This window comes from Phodopus roborovskii, unplaced genomic scaffold, assembly GCF_943737965.1.
Source record: "Phodopus roborovskii unplaced genomic scaffold, PHOROB, whole genome shotgun sequence".
Taxonomy (NCBI): domain Eukaryota; kingdom Metazoa; phylum Chordata; class Mammalia; order Rodentia; family Cricetidae; genus Phodopus; species Phodopus roborovskii.
Window position 1 is genome coordinate 83,477 of NW_026125959.1, and position 23,247 is coordinate 106,723.

The window sequence follows — 23,247 nt, forward strand, 5'->3', positions numbered from 1 at the left end:
CTAATTTTCACATCAACCCTGGAAAATGGGTCTTATTTATTAACAGTTTTATCCCATATTTATGAGGAAACAGGTTGCGACTTGACAGAGGTTGCAGAGCTAATGGGAACAGAGACCACACCAGGATTTAATGAGTCCCAAGTATGGTGCTCTTTTCTTTTATTAGTCCTAAATTTAAAGAAAAAACTGTGTATTTTGAGAAGACCACCATGATCTTTTTATTTCTTGAAAATGCCAGAAGTTATTTTCACTTCAGGGCTTTTGTACTTGCTTTCCTCTCTGCCTGGAACATCTCTCCTGCAGATTTGTTAATGACTTTTTCTTGCCCTTCAGGTCTCAGCTCAAATGTCATCTGCTTAAAAAAAGCTTCCTAAGAGTACCTTATCTACCCCCCACCACCACTGCCTCTCCGCATTGCCCTGTTTCCATTAAAATCTTCCTATTCAAGCTGGGCTTGGTGGCACAGGCCTGCAATCCCAACTACTCACTAGGCTACTGCAAGAAGATTAAAAGTTTAAGGCCTGCTGGGAAATTCTTTATAATATTTTTATTAATTCTATGAGAATTCCATACAATGTGTTGAGTTCATATTCATCCCTGTCTCTTTCCAGGTTCACTCCTACTTCATGTTCTTATTTTTTTTAATTGAAAATAGATTTTTCTCTCATACAATACATGTCAACCACACTTTCACCTCCTTCCACTCCTCCCAGCTTCCCATCACCTACCGTGTCCCCCAGATTCACTCCCTATCCAATTCCATTCAAAAAGGAGGAGACCTCCAAGAGACAACAATCAGATACAAGTAAAATACAATAAGAACAAGACAAAAAACTTCATATTGAGGCTGGATGAGGCAAACCAATAGAATGAAGAGTCCCAAGAGCAAGCAAAAGAGTCAGAGCCATATTCACTTCTACTGTTAGGAATCCCACAAAAAACACCAAGCTTACAGCCATAACAAATACACAGAGATGCTGGGACAGGCCCCACACTTGCTGCTTCAGTCTCTGTGAGCCCATATGAGCCCTGCTTAGTTGATACAGTGAGGCATATTTTTCTAGCGTCCCCCATTCCCTCAGGCTCCTATAATCTTTCTTTTCCCTCTTCACTGGGTTCCCCAGACTCCAAGGGTGGGGGCCACATGGATACCTCCAATTTAGACTCTCCACATAATGTTTGGTTGTGGATCTCTGCACCCACCATTTGCTGATGATGAGTATAACTAAAAAGAAGTAGGAGTCATTTCATTGATTTTTTTTTTTTTTTTGGCCAGTCATGTTTGGAGCCAATCATGTTTGGAGCCAGTCATGTTTGGATCTATCTACCCTGGGTCTCTGGAATATCTAGTCTCCTATTCCTGGCCATCCAGGCAGTGAAGGACATGAGCTCTCTCTCTCATGGCATGGACATCTTATAGGCAGGACAGATTGTAGGTGGAAGGCTTTGTGGTTGGGTTGGTGTTCATGTTTGTCTTTCCATAGCTGTAGAAAGAGATTAGACTGTAGGGGTGAAGGCTCCATGCAGGCACCAGCTTGACCTCTCTGTGTTCAAAGAGCTGTGTCAGTGCTGTGTGTGTGTGTGTGTGTGTGTGTGTGTGTGTCTGCCATTACATCCTTTTGCATTTTATTTTAAGACAGTGTACCATTAAGTTGTCCAGGCTGATCCCAAACTTTAAGTCTCCTGCTTGAAAGTCCCAAGTAGCTGACTGCATGGGTGCACCACCATATCCAGTGTCTCAGGTTTTCTTTCTGCCTGTTTTCTCTTTCTTTGTTTGTTTTATATTGATTATTTTTTCTTTTATATTTCTTCCTTTTTTCTTTCTTTCTTTTCTTTTCTTTTCTTTTCTTTTTTTTTTTTTTTTTTTTTTTTGAAAATCAGAAAAGTTGTCACATTAAAAGAGGGACAGAGACCCAGTGACCCCTCAAGTCCATCTTAAGGAACCTGACATAGGGCAAATTAGTAGAGGACACCCATATCTAAGCAGTCCTGCCATTTGCTCTTGTTGGTTCTTCACTGGCGATAGGTCTTAAGTGTGCTTGTTCTTACTTTCCCTTCTCTTAGAGCATACTTGATATTTGCTATTTTTGTATATAGTTTCATATCAAGTCCAAATCTTTTTTTCAGACTAAAAGGAGAATTGTAATGTGATATCCACCCTGCCCACACCTGCAGCACTGACCACTGCTCATTTGTACTTTTGATGTTGGCCATTCTGACAGGTGTCAGATGGAATCTCAAAGTAGTTTTGATTTGCATTTCCCTGATGGCTAAGGATGTTGAACATTTCTTTGGTTCTTGGCCATTTGAGATTCCTCCATTGAAAATTCTCTGTTGAGATCTGTAACCCATTTTTTTAAATTGGTTTGTGTAGTTTATTGATGTCTGGTTTCTTTAGTTATTTATATATTTTAGATATTAGTACCCTGTTGGATATGGAGTTGGCAAAAAATCTTTTCCCATACTGTAGGATGCCATTTTGTCTGATTGACAGTATCCTTTGCCTTACAGAAGCTTTTCAGTTTCATGAGGTCCCATTTCTTGTTAATCTTAGTGTTTGTGCTACTGTTCAGAAAGTCTTCTGTGCCAATGTGTTCAAGGCTATTCCCTACTTTCTCTTCTATTAGGTTCATTGTACCTGGTTTTATGTTGAGGTCTTTGATGCACTTGGACTTGAGTTTGTGCAGGGTGACAAATATGTATCTATTTACATTCTTCTGTAAGACCTGCAGAGCGTGGACCTTCAAGCTCCCACTCAGGAAAGGCTACACCCCAAATCACTCACAAGACGTGGTCTTGATGCAAATAGCATGAGGAGTTTTTATTCCAAGTGCACTGGGGTCCACAGTCATACACCACACAGGGGTAGAGGACTGAGGACCTCAAGGGCAGAATTGAGATAGCTTTTATAGGATTTACATCACAGCTAACAAGGGCAGTTTTCAAAGCTATCCTGTTATTTTCATTAGGCCTAAAAGCAAGGCCATGGGATAGTTCAAAATTTGGAATGGTTAGTAAGGTTTCCTAGGTTATAGAGATTTAGCACACCTGCAAGGTTATGGGGTTTTCTTTCTCAAGAACCAGCGGGCTCAGTAGCCTTGTCCTTGAGCGGCTGGGAGAATGTACTTTCCAGTCAGGGAGTTAGCTATATCTATTGGCAGAGGCTCTTGTTTTCTCTGTCTTTCCCTTTTTGCTATGAGTTCCATCTTTTAGTTATTAATTTTCTTTGTGAACAGGATGACCCACAGCAGTTCCCAGACTGTTGTTGTGGATAACAACATTCTTCAGAAACTAGGTGATTATGAATAATAATAATAATAATAATAATAATAATAATAATAATAATAATAATAATATCCAGAAACCAGTCATCGTGACCAAGCTATTTCATGTGTTTTTCTTTTTTCCTGAGCTTTGCATGCAGCTAGGGTGATTTTTAAATACATGCTGATGGACTTTTTCTAAATTTCTACCTTTTAGTGGTCATTAGAGAGTTAAGCTGTATTTTCATCCTTTCATTTCTACATGCAGACATCCAGTTAAACCAGCGCCATTTGATGAAAATGCTTTCTTTTTCCTGTATTTCTGGCTGCTTTATCACAAATCAGTTGTCCATAGCTGTGTGGATTTATGCCTGGGTCTTCAATTCTATTCCATTGATCAAGGTGTCTGTCTTAATGCAAGTAACATGCAGTTTTTATTGCTATAGCTCCATAGTAAAATTTGAAATCAGGTATAGTGATACTTCTGGAAGTTCTTTTGTACTGGAGTTTTTGTTGTTGTTGTTGGTGGTGGTGGTTTTTTTTTTTTTTTTTAACTATCCTGGTTTTTTTGTTTTTCCATATGACATTTAGATTGCTCTTTTGGGGTATGTAAAGAATTATTTTGGACAACCAACCATTAAGTGCAGCTCAGGGAGTCCTGCAGAGGAGTGGGAAGAAGGATTGTTGGATGAACCAGATGGGTCAGGGACATCAAGAAAACACTTCCCACAGGATGAACTGACTTATGGGTGCTCACAGAGATCAGAGAGCCTTTAGGGGTCTGGCCTAGGTTCTCTGCATATATGTTATAGCTAAGTAGCTTGGTGTTCTTGTGGGATTCCTAACAGTAGCAGTAGGGACTGTCTCTGACTCTTTTGCCTGCTTGTAGGACCATTTTCCTCTTATTGGGTTGCCTCATCCAGCCTAATGTGATGGTATGTATCTGGTCTTATTGTGATGGTATGTGCCTGGTCTTGTTGGTTGATATGTCTGAGAGGCCTGTTCTTTTCTGTGTTTGGATATTCAGGGTCTGCTGTGGTAAGATAGTTGGGCTCTGGTGGAGATATATTGTCCTAGATGCTATTGACCATGTTCTGATTTTTAACTCCTCTGAGTCTAGTTTGTTCTGTCCAAATATACTTTAAAATATACTTTAAATATATTTAAAATATACTTTAGAACACCATGTATACCATTGCTCAGGAATTGATGAAAAAAATACCTTAGGCACATTTCCAGGTGTATTCTGATTTCAAGTTTCTTGCAAGTCTAATTAGATTGCTGTTTTATAGACCCATGGTTTGACTCTTGTGTGAAGGAGCCAGTGAACTGAGAAAAATGTAGGTTCATTATAAAGTTGTAACTCAGCATGATATTTTTTGGGGGGAGTTTTGTTTGTTTGTTTGTTTTGTTTATTTTTTTGTTTTTTTTTTTTTTTTTTTTTTTTTTTTTTTTGAGTCAGGGTTTCTCTACGTTGTGCCCAGGTCAGCATGATGTTTTTAAACTCTTATAGCTTACTTTTTTGTTTTGTTTGTTTGTTTGAGATAGGAATCACTGTGTATCCCAGAATGACCTTGAATTGTTGATATTTATGCTTCACTTGCCAACAACTGTGATTATAGAGTACATTACCATGTTCAAACCCAGTCCAGAGCTCACTGGAAAATCTCCACTTTCCACTCCTTTAAAGAAGTCAAGCTGTTGCTGGGCGTTGATGGTGCACACCTTTAATCCCAGCACTTGGGAGGCAGAAGCAGACAGATCTCTGTGAGTTCAAGATCAGCCTGGTCTACAAGAGCTAGTTCAAGGACAGGCTCCAAAGCCACAGACAAACCCTGTCTCAAAAACCAAGTTGTGGTTTCAAGAAGATTATGGAACAGGCAGGGAAGCAGGGTAAGGAAAATCACAGTCATCTGGGGAATTGTTTTCTTTTCAATAAATACATATTTATATTTTGTGTATATGATTATTTACATGCATAAACATATGTGTGCCATTTGCATGACTAGTATCCATGGAGAACAGAAAAGGGCATCAAATCTCCTGGAAATGGAGTCACAGACAGTTGTAAGCCATCACATGACTGCTGGGAACAAAAAACAGGTCCTCAGCAGGGACAGCCAGTGACCTTAACTATTGAGCCATCTCTCCAGCCCTGGGAATTATAATGAGGCTAGTGGTAAAGAGGTGTTAAGGCTGTGGTACAAAGTCAGTCTTTAGTAAACTAAGCCTGATGAAGATTCATAGTAGACTACTGACATACCATTTCTAATACCCCTAAGACTATGAAACCCATGACTCTGTGATTTCTTGTGACTCAGAATCACTACTTCCTTTATGTTTATTGAGGCTCTATAGAAGTAGTTTTTTTACAGCTCTGTTATTATCTAAACAGCTGCAATAATTATGAAGTAGTATTAAAATAATGTAAAAGGAAGGAAACTCGAGTAATATGGATACATTTGTGCATATTGTGGAGGGAAAAGCATCAATATGACACTGTTTTCATTTTTTGTTGCCAAATAAAAAACTATTAGAAGCTATGATCATCTATTGTTTCACAGTTTCTGTGAGTCAGGAATCTAGATCCAGATTCCTACTCCATTCAGCTCTCACCAAGATAAAACCAAGGTGCCATTCAGGGCTTCTATCTCATCTGAGACTTGGAATCCATCTTTGTTTGTTTGTATCCTTGGCTGACCTAGAACTCATATATAGACCAAGCTGGCGTTACATTCGTAGAAATCTGCCTGTCCTTGCCTACTGAGTGCTGGGATTAAAGATGTGTTCCACCCCATCCAGCCTTGAGGTTCCTCTTTTAAGCACTCAGGTTACTAGCAAAACCCAGTCCCTTGAAGTTGGGATTCTAAAATTGTTACTCTTCATAAGTCTTCTCTCAACTTCTGGCAGAATCTTCTGTTGCTTGCCATGCAAACAATTAGTGACTTAACTGATTGATTCTCCAAAGCCAGCAAAACAATCTTTTGCTTTGTATATTTCTTTGAGGAGAAAGTATTTTTTTCAGGCTTTGTCTGATTAAGTAAAGCCCACCTAGAATAATCTCCATTTTGATTCACTCAAAGGGCTTTAACTCAAGGGGCTTTCTTTCTTTCTTTTTGTTTGTTTGTTTTTATTGTTGTTGTTTTTTCTTTTTCTGAGACAAGATTTCTCTGTGGTTTTGGAGCCTGTCATAGAACTAGCTCTTGTAGACCAGGCTGGTTCAAGGGGCCTTTCTTGCACCAATAAATTTCTTCCCCTTTGTCATATAGTATAATCAAATCAAGGAATGGTTGTTTTATTATATTTATGAGTTCCACCAACATCCAAAGGATATGGATATTATCTGGCATATATACAATGGAGTAGGGATCATTGGAAACATTTTAAAGTTTTGCTTATGACAAAAACCCCGATATTCATGATTAAGTTATCAGTGAACTGTGCCCACTCAAAGACCTGTACATGAATGTTCATAGTAGCCAAAAAGTACAATATTTTAATATTATAAAGGTGAGTTTTCATAATAGCCCAAATGTAGAGCAACACACACAAATGTCCATCAACTGGTGACTGAATAGACAAAGTATGGTATAGTCATACAATGAAATAGTATTCATCCATACAAAGTAATGAAGTTATGGTGCACACAAGATTGATAGATATTAACAACATTCTGTTTAGTAAGAAGACCCAGAAAATTATATACTGTATGATTCAATTGGTATGAAATTATCAGAGTAAGCAAATATAGAGATGGACTGTAGATTAATGGTTGCCTACAGCTAGAATTAGGTTCTTTTTCTGAGGTGACAAACATGTTATAAAATTGATGGTGGTAATGGTTCTAAAAACCCCTATGAATACACTAAAATCCATTGAATTGTATGCTTTAATGGATGAATTACACCATATGGAATTATATCTACTAAGCCATTTGAATAATCAAGTTTTACTACCTGCTAACTTCTTTGATATTTGGTAATTCAAACTCAGCTTCCTCATCCTTACACGATTATATGTGAACATAATACTGTCCTTAATCGGTTATAATGTCTACTTCCCAGGTTTTATGAGGTTTGAATAAGTAATTATAAGGGAAAAGTGAATAATAATTATTATACAAAATACTATACAATTTTTAAATTAATATGCATTCTATTCTGTAGCCTTGCACTCAGGAAAAGATCTCTGTAATTCCTTTTAAAAGCTGTCTGGATAACAGCACCCAATATGTCAGTTCTGAAGGCTGGATATTATTTCTATATTTCCAAGACAAAGATTCTTCTTACCCCAGCATGTCTATTCCCTTTCACTCTCAAATAGAAATGGAGAACAGTTGCTCAAAACCATCTACCCTTTCATCTACTTTAAGTCTTTTATTTAAAATCCCTCAATCCTTCTTCCCCACATCAATAAACTAATCCAGTTTCAAAGCTAAACAAGCCCAATTTCTTTATGTATAAATTGAAATATCATTGCCCTTCATCCAATCTTTGTATAATATGAGATAAACAAGGACTGCAGTCTTAAAAGTAAGATTTATCCAGGAGTCTGTCTATACCACACAGTGTTTAAAGCAAAGGTCAAAGAAAGGATGAGGGCCCTGAAAGAAACAATTTAATAAAACTAAGAAGAATCTATAGGGATTACAATTCTCTAAAATTTGAAGCAGCAGATGAAATCACAAAGGAAAAGATTTATGGTCATACCAGTGACATGTTAACATACTCATAGTATTAAAAAGAAAGGCTAAATAAACAATAGTTAAGTTGGAAGGATAATGGATGCTAACGATGACTGAAAAAGCCCTAGGGAAACATTATATTATGTTTACTTAAAATACATACGTAACATATACATATAATATATATATATATATATATATATATATATTAATGAATTTATGCCACTTGGGGTGATAATGTTTCCCCCAAAAGTCAGACTATCTAACAAAATCCCCAGTCCCAGACATGGGAAGCCTCCCTTTAGTCATTGGTCAGAGTAGTTCAAGAGATTCCAATAATAATATAGGCCAATTGCCATTTTCCTGAAGGTAACATCATATTGCTGAAGACAACATATATTTAGGACACAGGAATTGGAGGATTTGAGCTGGAACTAACTTGGAAACCTCCTCTCTGAGAACTAGCTCTCATAGTATCTAAAGTTGATATGCCTGCTACCAAAGAGAAACACAATTAAAAGTCCTATCCAGTTGTAAAGCCCACAAATCACAACAATGGCCAACATGGAAACAAATCCCCGAGGGTACAATAGTAACACTTACATACAACACAGCCTTCTACACCTAAGGCTCAGTGAACATTGTTGAAGAGGGAACAGAAAGATTTTAATAGCCACAGGATCAGAATGTCTGCTATGAGACACTGTCATCTATAAATGACAGGGAAGTGCAGCCATGATATCTTAACAGTATGGTCACCTAAAAAAGATCTGCACAGTGACACCAGTTGACTGGCCAATATGGATGATGTAAATTTTACAAGGCTCTACTCTTAGATGAAGAACTGTAGGTAATTAATGGCTGCAAAGAGAGAAAGAACAGTTTTTCAGGGACGAACCCTCTGAAAGATTATCCAATCCCAACTGGTCATCATTAAACATATATACATATAAGCACTTTCCAATTTAAAAATGTTAATATATTTATTAAATAATAAATGTAAGCCATATATAGTGGTGCAGACACTTTATCCCAGCACTTTGGATACAGAAGCAGAAGAATGTGGAATTTACAGATCTTTGGTGACATAGGGATTTCTGTGCCAGTTTGGGCTATGAGACTGTGTTTCAAAAATACTATTACCACTACTACACCTCTGAATAGAAATTTAAATGATAAGAAAATTCACATGCCATAGAAAGTTTCTGAAATATGACTTATTCTACAGTGTATTTCTGGAGGCAGATTATTAGTAGGAGTAGGGTTAAAAAAATCATTATCCAAGAGCATAATCCATACAAGAAATTGTAATTTAGGATTTTAAATGTGATGTGTTTTCAACACTAAAGCTAGATTATACTTGAGCAAAGTGGAATGGGTAGTTCTTCACATGCCAGAATTAGGGCAAAAGCTACAGGGAGTCCAAAATGATTATGCCCACCTGGTCATACTGGAAGCCATTTAAAATAAAGAAAGCAGTATAAGAGGAAACCTTATTAATGGCATGGCCACACAAATAAACACAGAAACCTACTGAATTAAATTCTGTCTTCAAAGTGCTTCCAACAGTCTCAGTTATAGAGAGGAAAGAATAAAGGCAAAGATTGTGATCTTTCACCAGGTGTTGGTGGCACATGCTTTTAATCCCAGCACTCGGGAGGCAGAAGCAGGTGGATCTCTGAGGCCAGCCTAGTCTACAGAGCTAGTTCTGGGACAGTTTCCCAAAACCACAGAGAAACCCTGTCTCAAAAAAAAAAAAATGATTTGGAGCTTTCACAGTAGTAGTTCATCCTGGTCTGGGTATAATCTGGCTAATCATTATTATCATCGCTGTCATCGCACAATGAGCTAGGCATAGCTATGTTGGTACTTAGGAAGCCTCTGCTTAGTGGGGGCAGTTTTGATCTCTTGTCTTATGATGTCCATCAATCTGGTCCATTGTTGCTTGATGTTCATCAATCCAGTCCATTGTTGCTTGGACCCAAGATGACTCGAAGGGGAAAAGACTCCAAAAAGTTCCAAAGACAGGGAAATAAAGGAAATAAGATGCAATCAGTAAGGTAACAGAATTAGTTAGGACCATTACTGGTCCTGCCTTCAGTCCCCACCACTAGGACACCATTTCATTTTTATGAGAGTCAAGCCAAGCATGCCTCATTATGCCTCTAATTAAGCCTCACAAATTTTGACCAGAACGGATGTCTTGTCATTTCCCCCACTCTTGTACTCATGGTATGTAATAACTGAAAATACTATAAGGGCCAAAGAGATAACTTAGTGGGTGAAGGTGCTAGCCATGAAGTTTAATAACTTAGGTTCTCTCCCTGGCATCCATGTAAGAAGCCAGATGTGGTGATACTCATCTGCAATCCAGCATTCCTATAGTGAGATGGAAAAATTACCCACAAACTCACTAAATTATGTGCATGAGTATGCAGGGAAGCAGCAGCAGAAGAAAAACAGCCTCAACAAGGGAAAGGCATCATCACCTCCAAAAACTCTCCACATACATGCTGTGAGAACACTTTCACACAACTACAAAGTAAACACAGGGTTTCTCTGTATTGCTTTGGAGCCTGTCCTGAAACTAGCTCTGTAGACCAGGCTGACCTCGAACTCACAGAGATCCACCTGCTTCTGCCTCCCAAGTGCTGGAACTAAAGGCGTGCACCACCACCACCCTGCTATAAACACAATTTTTTAAATAATATGATTTATTAGATGAGGTTCTTACTGTGTAACACCAACTTGCCTGGAACTTGCTGCATAGACCAGGCTGGCCTCTATCTCACAGAACCCCCCCCCCAACGCCTCTGCCTTTTGAGTGTGACTTCTTGAGACAGTCTCTTGTAGCTCAGGTTGCCTTAACTCATTATGTAGCTGAGAATGAACCTTGAAGTTCTGATTCTCTACCTATCAAGTGCTGAGCTTACACTCAAGTGCCACAACATGAAGGTTATGAGGTACTGGAGAGTGAACCCAGAACATTGAACATACTAGACATTCCCCATTCATTACTGGGTGGGGGGATTTACAGAAAGGGAATGGGAGATGCTTCTTGTTGACTGGACAGTAAGAACAGAAAGTTTCAGGCTCATGCTTCTTCACAGATTGCATGCTTCTGCTCCACAGTCATCAAGTGCCTTCATATGATTTTTAAACTAATTTTATTTTGACGTGTGTGTGTGTGTGTGTGTGTGTGTGTGTGTATGTATGTATGTATGTAAGGGAGTATGTGCATGTGAGTGCAGGTGCCTGCAGAGACCAGAGGTACCAGATCTTCTTGGAGCTGGAGTTTGCAAGTGCTTTGTGAGCTGATTGTTGCAGGTGCTGGGCATCGAACTCAGGTTCTCTGGGAGAACAGTATGTGCTCTATACCACTTGTATGATATTTGAAACCTTGCCATTCTCTTCTTTCTCTTTAAACATTTCCTCCCTGCCTCCTCCCCATTTATCAGAAGAATGATAGTGTGATAACAGCTAGAGCATCAGACTTCCTACTCAGCAGGGATAGTGTTGGGGAGCTCAAATCTGGCAGTTTGTCTCTAACATTTGCTAGAGAAGAGGAAGCCTGGAAGAGTGTTACAACCTTCTTCATAGTGAAGGTGGTTTCATGATAAGATGGTTTGATGCCCCACTCTTCAAAAGCACTCAATTTCCCACTTCGGATTCTCTACTCAGAAAGTAGCATTTGATGTTGAGTGAGGTCAATACTGTGGCACCAGTCCTCACAAAAAGAAAGAACTGTATTGCAAGGCACACTGGTGAGAAAGCCACAAGCAGGGAAAGAAACAACAATCTCCAACTCATTTTTTCTGATCTGTTACTCTGGGGGAATCTACAGAAAAGGAATGGGCAGTACCTCTTGTTGATTGTATGGTAAGAACAGAAAGTTTTAGCTCATGCTCATTGGTTGTATGTTTCTGCTCTGCAATATTAACTCTCAAGATTATTTGAACTTGAGTGTCACAAGGTCATTGTCTGAACAAGTTGTCTTCTTTTGTGCATGTTCCTTCTTGAAAAGTCAATTTCAAATTGTCCTGATATTCTGGAGGCTTTTCTTCGAAAAGGATGTAAGCACGGTGCTATTTAAGGGATGTATGTAAGTCTGGTACATCCAACCCTACCTGACTTTACCTTCTTTCCTCTCTTATTTGTCTTTTTATTTCTTTTATGATGAAGAATAATAATTCAAGTCAATATGGGAGCATGACTCAGTGTTAGAGGGTTCCACAAAGAAAAGACAATCAAATCAAAAGTATGAAATGAAAGTGAATTTTATGATTTTTTCCAAAAAGTAAGAATATCCCAAGAAGTTTTAAGTCATATGAAAAAAAAATCTGATAATTTACAATGCCTAGAAGCCCACAGAAAATAAAGAAACCCTTTCAGAATGAAAAGATGTGGATTCCTTCCAGACTAATGTGGTTTGATCACACCAGACCGCCTGAAACAGAGTACAAGCTGATCCTACATTCCAAACAGCTGGACAAAACAGCCCTACAGACTACAGCTAGGATATCTGAATCTTCTTCGAATCCCCCAAGACAGCGCCCCTTACCAGCAGGAAGTAGTTTGGAAAGAACGACGCCCAAATTCCCAAATATTGTGTATAAATGTTTGTTTTCATTTAATTGGACTTTGTTATATAAAATTAAATAAAAAAATAAATAAATAAAAAATAATGAAATAAAAAAAAAGAAACCCTTTCAGTCCTTTCTTTATTTAGTCATTCCCTTATTTTCATTTATTTTTTTAGTGGATTGTCCTATTTAGGACATCATGTCCTAAATATTTAGGACATATTATTGCTATGATGAAACACCACAACCAAAAGCAAGCTGGGGAGGAAAGGGCTTATTTGGCTTATACTTCCACATTCTAGTCCATCACTATAGGAAGTCAGAACAGAAATGCAAGCAGGGAAGGAAGCTGGAGGCAGGGACTGAAGCAGAAGCCAAGAAACCTGCTTACTAACTTTTCCCCCATAGCTTGCTCAGTCTGCTTTCTTACAGAACCCAGGACCACCAACCAAGGGATGACACCACCCATAATAGGCTGGGCCCTTGCCCATTAATCGCTAATTAAGAAAATGCCCTATGGGATGGAGAGATGGCATTGTGGTTAAGAGCACAGACTGTTCTTCCATAGGATCCGGGTTCAATTCCCAGCACACACATGGCAGCTCACCACTGTCTATAACTCCAGTTCCAGGAGACCCAGTGCCCTCATACTGGCATACCTGCAGGCAAAAACCAATGCACACAAAATAAAAATAAATAAAAGTTATTTTAAAAACAAAAAGTTCTACAACTGAATCTTATGGAATCATTTTCTCAATTGAGGTTCCCTCCTTTCAGATGACTCTGGTTTGTATTAAATTGACTTAAAATCTAGCCAGCACATGGATTCAAACAGACGTTTTTGGCATCCAGTATCTTTTATACATACATTTGTTTATTTATTTATTTATTTATTTATCTTTTTAGGGGTGGATGAAGGTGGCCTGATGGTGCATGTGTGGAGGCCAGAGGACAACATATGAAAATTGATTCTTTCCACCATGTGGAATGGATCAACTTCAAGTCAGCAGGCTTGGCAGCATGTGCTTTTTAATAACTGAGTCATCTTATGGGTCCTATCCAGTATTTTTTTTTTTTTGAGACAAGGCAGTCTGTCTTTAAAACCATGGTTTTTCTGTCACATCTTTTTAGGTGCTAGAAGACCATACCTGGATAACGTGCATTCTTATTTTATTCTTATTTTTGTTACATTTAGTATTTTTGTCAACATACTGTTTATGAAATGAATCCAGATGGTTATACATAATTTTATTATATATTTTATTAGCATGTAGTATTCCTTTGTATAAATATGCCTCATATGTTTTTCCATCTTCTTAAAAATGAACATTTGGGGTTCTTGTGAATAATCCCTTGGTGTGCATACACATTCATCTCTGTTTTGAATAGACGTACAAGTACAATTTCTGACTCACATATCCTCATTAGCACATAATCTTGTAATTCCTTTTCACTTGGAATGTTCTGTTGTATATCTCCACACTTACATTTTTTTTAAACTTCAACGTGTATGAAATTGAGCATATATATATTATATTTGATATGGTCTTTTCTGAAATGCTTGTTTATAGCTCTTGTTCACTTTTATGTTCTTTTCTGTTGTCATGTTTCTTTTCTTTTTTTGAGACAAGATCTCTCTATATATTGACGAGATTAAAAGTGCGAGCCACCATGGCAGGCCCCAAGGATTAATTTGTAGTATGTAATGATGTACCTTTATTCATTTACTTAGGAAACCTATTTTATTCTATTAAATCAAGATTATTTCTTGATCATCAAAATTTTCCAAGTTATTTATTTTTATTTTCCTCAAATTTATCTTATATTATTTTATTTAAGTGGTCCGCCTTTGTGTTTAATTGCATTAAATACAGACATTTTCAACTACTAAATATGGTATCTTTAAACAAGATATTTCAATAAAGGTTGGTGTTGGGGGGGAATTCAAGTAATATTTTGCAGCCACAATTACTGAATAAGTTTAATGAAAAGCCTCCTCCTAAAACCCTTGGATATATTAAAATTCAAACTCATTATCATCAATATCCTTGTCAACATTTGAGCAATGATACTAGACTCCAGGAATTGTAACAAGGATTATGTGACACTGAAATCATTTATATGCAACTTGCAGTTGATGTCTATTGGGCCCTTTAGTTAGTGGCAGTCATGACACAGTAGCTCTTTGTGATTTAAAATGCCAAGGAAAATGAATGAGCTGTTACTTTGACTTAAATGAAGACATTTTTATGATTGAAATTCTGCAACCATGTATATTTTAAGATAAAGAACTTTCAAAGTGGTTCGTTGACTTCAGGTGCCAATATCTGTCCATGTGATCTGCCAGACCCTCATCTGCAACATGTTTCAGATCATACTCACTGCCTTTTCCACCCTTCTCATCCATGCACCCCATTCCTCTACAGCCTCTCTCTTGTTTAAGTCTACTACCATCTTTTCAGTCATCATGGTTAGCAATATCCTTACTTTCTCTCACATTTACCATTTGAGCAATCACCAAATCCTCTCCAACCTACTCCCACAATATTCAATGTGTCCTTTCCTCCTCATTTCCCCCACTATTACAGTTTTCCAGTCCCTCCTTATCTTTTAACTAAACTGTTTGCCTTGCTTACTAACAGGTTTCTTTCTTTTTCTTTAGTATCGATTCTTCCAACTCATCCTTCTCACTGTTGCCAGTTATCGACCTAATACAAGGTTACATCATAGTCATTCTCTTCAGATGACCTTTCATCATTTACAAAATAAACTCCAATGTCCTGAAGTAGCAGATCCCAGTGGTTACGGCACAGACCTGTGAATAAAGCAGATCTGGATCTGAATGTTTGCTGGACTACTTCCTTGTTAGACATAAGGCTAACCTCGTCAAACCTAGTTTCATCTCCACAAAAGATCTACCCCATAAAGGTCACAAGATCATGCTGTGTGCTTATTACAGCATAAGATCCAGTAAGTGTTCATTTTTATTAACACAATTATCAGACTGCCATAATCTTAACTTGTCCTACCCTTAGAACCTTGCCCGCCACTACATCCCGTTTACTGCACTGAAAAATATCCATATAGATATACTTCACCTGGAATGCCCTCCCCCCTCTGTCTCATATTGGATTCTATCCTTTCAGATTGAGTTCAACTACTTGTATGTCATATTTTCTGTAATCTGCATCTCTGGCTCTCAGTCAGAATGATATTCTTCTCTCTCACCAACTCAATTTATTTATTCTTCTATTTGGTATATCTCATATTCTACTTTCTATTACTTGTTTACTTTTCTATGCCCTTTGCTGAAGTTTGAATTCTTCAAGGACAATGATTCATTACCGTGACATTTCATTTTTGCACCAATTACAGTGCTTTTTAAATGTTACAGTGCCTTGCTATATGAATGTTCTGGGTGAAAGAATGAAAGAACTCACAATGTGCATTAAGGGGAAGAGAATTTTTTGTATTTACATGCTTTCTTTTAAGTTGTACGAGGTCTCCTATAATTATCATAAAGTTTAGAAATCCATATTTTAACATCATTTAACCAGCCTTCAAGAGAAGCATTTCTGTATCAATATCTTTGTACAGTGTAAATATGTATTGTACTCATTGTTAATAAAATGCTCCGATAGCTAGGCAGGATTTTATAGGTAGAAAGAATGCTGCTAAGAGGGAAAGTGGAGTTAGAGGAGTCACCAGACAGAGAAAAGCAGGACATGTACAAAATAAGGTAACAAGCCATGAGCTTTGGAGCAGCACATAGATTAATAGAAATGGGTTAATTTAAGTTGTAAGAGCTAGTTAGTACTAAGCCTGACTATTGGCCAAGTGCTTATAATTAATATTAATCCTCTTTGTGGTTTTTTGGGAACATCTGTGGAGATGCAGAGAAACTCCACCTATACAGCATGAAACATAATTGCTATATGTTCAAGTCACAAAAAAAAAAAAAAAAAAAAAAACTCTGGTACGGAAGAGCAACATGAAATTAAGAATCAAGTTTTGTGGTTATATTCACAAATAAGGTAACAGGAGAGGAAATGCTTATATAAAGAAGGGAATTGAAAGAAAAAAATGTCTAAACAATCAAATGAATTTCAATGGTTGTACACTATTGCTACAAAGGATAAACATAAGAAACTCATTCTGGACAAAGGGATAGTAAGAATAATACCATAATCAGCAATCACATTTTCCCAAAGGCTGTCTCAACTTTGGTCAAGACAGTTCTACAGTCTTAGAACATTTCTAGTTTTGTTACAGTCAGAATGATTGGTCATGTTAGAGCTCCTCCAGATTTCTGGAGAAAGTAGTTCACACCTGTAATTACAATAGAGAGGTTGAGGCAGAATGATTGTTACAACTTCTAAGCTAGCCTTGCCTACATGGTGAGTTCCAGACAAGTTTACACTATATACAAGAGAACCTCTCTGAAAATAAACAACAAAAGAACTTCATTTGCTTTAACACAATTAATACTATCAATACAAGCTATTTATGTATGCGTTAGATTTACATGTCTTTCTATAAATATAATTTTATTTCAGCTGTAGTGTATGTATTATTTCCTTTAATCTTTTCAATTGAGTATCCAATCCTTCTAGTTTTGAAACCATTTTTCACATAAAAGTTTAGAGTAGTCCTTTTTAAAACATTGTGGGGAAAATGTAATGTATTAAAGCTTGAAAACTATCTTTGAAAGGATTCATATGTGCAAAGCAGGCTATCACTTTTAAAAAACTGCATAGAAGGAATTACCATCGTCTTCAATTATATATAATCCAAATCTTGTGTGCTAGTCAGCCTCACACTTCTGTACAAAAAAAAACAAAAAAACAAAAACAAACAAACAAACAAACAAACAAAACCCCACAGAATAAAGGAATACTTTGGCTCCTCATTCTGAAAGTTCTAATCCAGGACTGTTTGACTTGTTGCTTTGGACCAACATGCCAAACTTCTTATATCTTATATTGTATATCATCTTCTATTTTATATCAACAGCAAGGTAGCAAAAGAAAAGGATAAGATAAGGTTAAGAAATCCCTACTAGGCTTAGACCTTCAATGATCTAAGAGCCCCACATACAGCCCTGCTGCTCAAATGTTCTACTACTTCCCAATTGAGTGTCATTCTGGAGGCGAAGACTTTAACACAGTAGTAGCTATTTCCTCTGAATTGAAACATTCTCTTCCAGAGAAAGAAGGGAGGATCATGAGTCTCAGGAAGCAAAGGAAACTTACAAGATTCAGGAAGCACTTGAAACTAGCATGCATAACGGCACTCCCCAAGGCTCTATGAACAGTAAGCAAATGCTGGGGAGAAAGTTGTGCAGGGAGCTCCAAGGAATCATGAATCATCACCGGTGCTAGGATAGGCTTTTCTGTGATACACTTTTCAGCCACTGTGCATGTCCTGTGAGCTATCCTTAGCCCACACTATTTTAATTAACCTCAATATACTCACTGATTCATTAGGCTAGTCTTGGACAGAGTCATTTGTTTAGAATGCTATCAGTGAGCATTTGGGATGAAGACACTCCACAATGTTTCCTCAGTAAAGGTTATACAACAGGTAGTCATTCAGCATATAAATCATAGCAGTTTTAACCCACTTGATGGCTACTATGATGGTTTAGTTGCTAAAAAAAGCAAGCATATTATTCAGGTCCATGAATCACTTAAAAAGTGACCACTTAAGAAATATATATGTATGTATATGTATATATGTATGTGTATATGTTCCTAGATATATAAATACAACCTTCTCTGTCTATATAATGTTATTTGTATGTATATGATTTCAGGGCAGATCACTTGATACTGGGTATACATTTGGGGGCTCTTCCCTGAGGAAGACTATCTCTCTGGCTCTCGGCATTCCTTTGGGGAAGTTTCCAGAAGAGAGGACACAAAGATTGTAAGAGCTAGAGGAACAGGAAGACTGTTGTGAGAGTGCATCTCCAAGAACTCTCAGAGAAACTATACCCATGATGTTTTGACATTCCTTTCTTAATGACTGCTGTCCAGGAGCCACAATCTGCTCTTGTAAATCAGCCTCCGAACACTTTCACATCTGGTTGACTAATGTGTCCATTTTATTCCTCAAAGCTGATGAAGGAGAACAAGAAAAACTCCATCAAAACAGGTGCTACAATTTTGTGTATGTGTTATTATTAACTTTGGTGTAGCTATGTCCCAAATGCTTCACAGTAGCAACTTAAGAGAGGAAATATATATTTTGGCTACAATTTCAAAGGTTCAGGGCAATGATCACTTGACTCTGTGTTTCCAACACTGAAAGGCAGGCTAACCAGACAGTAGGAGCATGTGCTAGAGTCTACAGGACATACAGACAATATGAAAATGTGCTAGAGGCTACAGGCTATCCAGATAGTGGGAACATGTGCTACTCACAGATGGAAGAAAGAAAGCACAGAAAGGGGGGGAGCTATAACCTTCAAAGATATACCTCTACTTGCTCTAGCTAGGTTCCGTATCCTAAAATGTCTGTCATCTCCCCAAAATAGTACCACCAGCTGGCAAAGCATTCAACACAGGAAACCATGGATAATATTTCATATACAAACCATAGCAGTAGTTAATCATATCCATAGCATAGACTTTGTTGTATTCTACTGGCTAATATGAAGTCACTCAAGTGGAGGAAACGATACAAATACCTGAATATCAGCATATGGGGTCTACCCTAAAGTTTGTCTGCTACCCAGAAATGTTTGAAATCTACTTCCTTGGGAAACTCCCACTCTCGAGTACAGAGAAATGGAGCATCACTATTGGTAACAGATGAAACCTTTAAACAAGAGGATTGGTTGTAGAAATGCAGTCATAAATTAGAATGTTTTCAGCAATAAAAATGATTGAAATAACAGCCACAAGTCTAAGGGACCTTGGACAGTGGAACCAGGATGTGTCCCTGGTGCACAAAAGGACTTTGGGAGTACATTCCCCATGGAGGGATACACCCTTAACCTAGAGACAGGAGGGAGGCCTAGTCCCTACTCCAAATGACTTGACAGATTTATATGACCCCTCCTGGATGGCATCACCCTACATGTGGAGTGGGAGGGGCTGAAAAGGGAGAGTGAGGGGGCATGAGAGGATGAAAGAGAGGGAAAGAGAGAGGGAGGGAGAGGGAACTTGGATGGATATGTAAAATAAAAAGAAAAAAGAGAAAAAAAGAAATAACATGTAATATATGGGACAAAATTAAGAAGGAAAGTAAGACAACAATAAGGATGGATTTAGGCTAGTAGCCATCTCAGTAGAGAGAGCAAAGGGAATACAATTTGGCAAGGATTCATTATTCTAAAAGTAAGTAAAGAGACTGAGAGTGTTTCAGAGGTATGTGATTTTTGTGCTTGGGAACAAACTCTAGGGCTCACACACACTAAGTAAGTACTCTACCACTGAGTTACACCCCAGTCCCAAGAGATATGTGATTATTTTTTGTGTGTATTTAAAAGACATTGTTCTTTATTATTTAATAAAACAACTTTTAAAACTCAAGTTCCCATTTATTAATATGCTTGACCATTTCTTTGGTGATTTTCTTGTCTTGAATCCAGGAGTATTTGAATATTACAGGCTCGTAAAATAGTTTTTCTGCATTTTCTCTTATTCCACAAAAAAAGAAAGCAAATGAAAAATGCTTTCTTCATCACTATCTAAGTTTCATTCACAACTATTCTAATCCTGGAGTAAAAAGAAGTAAAAATTGCATTTCTGGAGGATAATGATTTTCCTCCATCCCTTTCTTAAATCCCCAAACTCTTCAACATGGCTCTCAATGGCTCACATATTTTAGACAATCTGCTGACAGACACGCAAAATGGTTTAGCAGCGTATGTAGAATAAGATCATGTCTGTAAAAATTCATCAGCTATGTGCTCATAGGGGATTTGTGCCATGACACAAATGTTCTTAAAACAAGAGAATTTAAAATCCAACAACTTGCACATAAATTAATAAAATCATGACAACTCACCAGCCTGCAAGGTTACTGTTGCTGCTCTCCAGTGAAAGCAAGAGCATCATGAACAGCATGTGCACTATCAGCTGAGTACTCTAACCTACCTAATTCAGAACAGGAAAAGTAAGAGACAATTTTCCTATTGAGTGATCTCATGAATTTTTAATAATTTTATTTCTATAACTCAGGTAATTAAAAGAATTTAGTGAAATAATCATGCTAATTACTTTTAGCCGCAGTGTTTTAAAACTATGGGAATGGATTTTCAAGGCTAGCCATGCATCATGGAGCATGCCTATAATCACTGCCAGCATGCAGTTGGAGGCAGGGAGACTGAGAGTTAGAGGTCAACCTGGGTTACATGGCCAGACCCTATCTCAAAGAACAGTGACAACAAACTAACCAAAACAAAAGAATGACCCTCTAAAGGAATACAGTATCACAGGATCTTTTATTCACTGAAAAAAACACCTTTGTGGAAAGTATGTAATGTTACAGTATTTGATCATGGGATTGCAGTTAACAACAGTGATTGTCTCTTTTCTTCAGATACACAGGGTATACTTAGTCTACAATTGTTTTGGCTTGTGTACACTCTACAAAATCTTAAATAATGCCTTCCTGTGAAGTAAGAGCCTTTGGCTATTCCAAGTTTAAGTTAGAATCCGATGCTTTCAAACAATAGTGATGTCAGACAAAGGATCAATAAGAAAAAAATGACCGCTCTGAGTTCCTGCGGGCTGGATCCTTGACACCCTTCGCAGGGCCTCTGCTAAAGAGGCCTCAGCTAGAGAGTGCCAGGTCCCAGCAAGAGCCTCCTATAGGTGCAGAAACATTCTTGAGTATCAGCCCAGCCTTTGTCCCCCATAACCAGGCCTTGGCTAGAGGTGAGTCTGGGACAAATTCCGGTGGACTCTCCCTTACACCCTTCCCCAGGAATTCCCTGGGTTGGCCCCCGATCTCACTGCCCCTGTGTCCTGCCCCAATCGAGAGTGCTCTTACAGCTCTGATACACCCCCACACACTCCCACCAAGAGCCCACCCTCCCCCTACCCAGTGCCCTACCCTGCCCACTGTCCCACCATTCTGGTTGAGCACTGGAACAGAGGGTGGAGCCAACAATCCAGACACCTTCTGGGAACTTCCTGGAGCTGCTCTGAGCACACAAGACCTGCCTATCCACGCGAGACCACCCATAATTTCCACCTGCCTGGTCTGAGACTGCCACCGTCCATGGGTCCTCTACTGGAGTTCCGGGCCCTTCCCAGAGATCCGCCTGAGTGGATCCTTAACCCCCATCTTAGGGCCTCTGCCAAAGACGCATCAGCTGGAGAATGGCAGGCCCAGGCTAGCTCTGCCTATCTGTTTAAGGAGCATCCCAAGTCCCAGCCTTCGAGATCTTTGACCCTCATCGACAGTCTTCTGCTGGAGCCTGATCGCTAACCCCCATTCCCTAGGACCCTGCCTGTGGAGAGACCGCCTAGGGAGCTTAAACCACCCAGAGCTATAGACATCGAACATCTGACCCATCTAAGCCCACCGGGGAAGTACCATAGAGAGAGGGAGAGACCCCACCAACACCTACTTGAAGAAGCTATGGGAAAACGGCAATACAAGAAAACACCTAACAACAGAAAGACAAGCATAACACCACCAGAATCTAGGGAATCTACACCAACTAGAACGGAACACAACAAAGAAGATGAAGCAGAAGGGAACAACTTAAAAATTATCATCATAAAAATGATACAGGCCCTCAAAGAAGATGTGAGAAAATCCCTCAAAGAAATGGAAGAAAAAACAAACAAAAACTTGGAAGATATGAACAAATTTCTTAAAGAATGTACAGAAAGCCAAGAAAAAACAATTAAACAGGTGAAGGAAACTGTTCAAGACTTGAAAACTGAAACAGAGACAATAAAGAAAACAGAAACCAAAGGAATGCTAGAAATAGAAAAACTGGGCAAACGACTGGGAACTACAGATGCAAGCATAACCAACAGAATCCAAGAGATGGAAGGGGGAATCTCAGGTGCAGAAGATAAACTAGAAGAAATAGATTCATCGACCAAAGAAAATCATAAATCCAACACATCCTTCACAAAACATCCAGGAAATGTGGGACACCATGGAAAGGCCAAACCTAAGACTAATAGGCATAGAGGAAGGTGAGGAAGCCCAGCTTAAAGGTGCAAAAACATATTCAACAAAATCATTAAGGAAAACTTTCCCAATCTGAAGAAGGACATGCCCATGAAAGTACAAGAAGCATACCGAACCCCAAATAGGCTGGACCAAAGAAAAATACCCCTCGACATATAAAAATCAAAACACCTAACATACAGAATAAAGAAAGAATATTAAGAGCAGTGGAGGAAAAAGGCCAGGTAACACATAAAGGTTACACCTGACTTCTCCATAGAAACTCTCAAGGCCAGAAGATCCTGGATAGATGTTCTACAAGTTTTAAGAGTCCACGGATGCCAGCCCAGACTACTATACCCAGCAAAACTCTCAATCACTAAAGACAGAGAAAGCAAGATATATAATGACAAAGCCAGATTTTCACAATACCTATCTACAAATCCAGCCCTACAGAAAGTATTGGAAGGAAAATTACAACCCGAGGAAGTTAACTACACTCACAAAGACGTAGGCAGTAGATAATCCCACTTCACCAGAACCCAAAGGATAAAGCAGGGCAAATATATTCGAA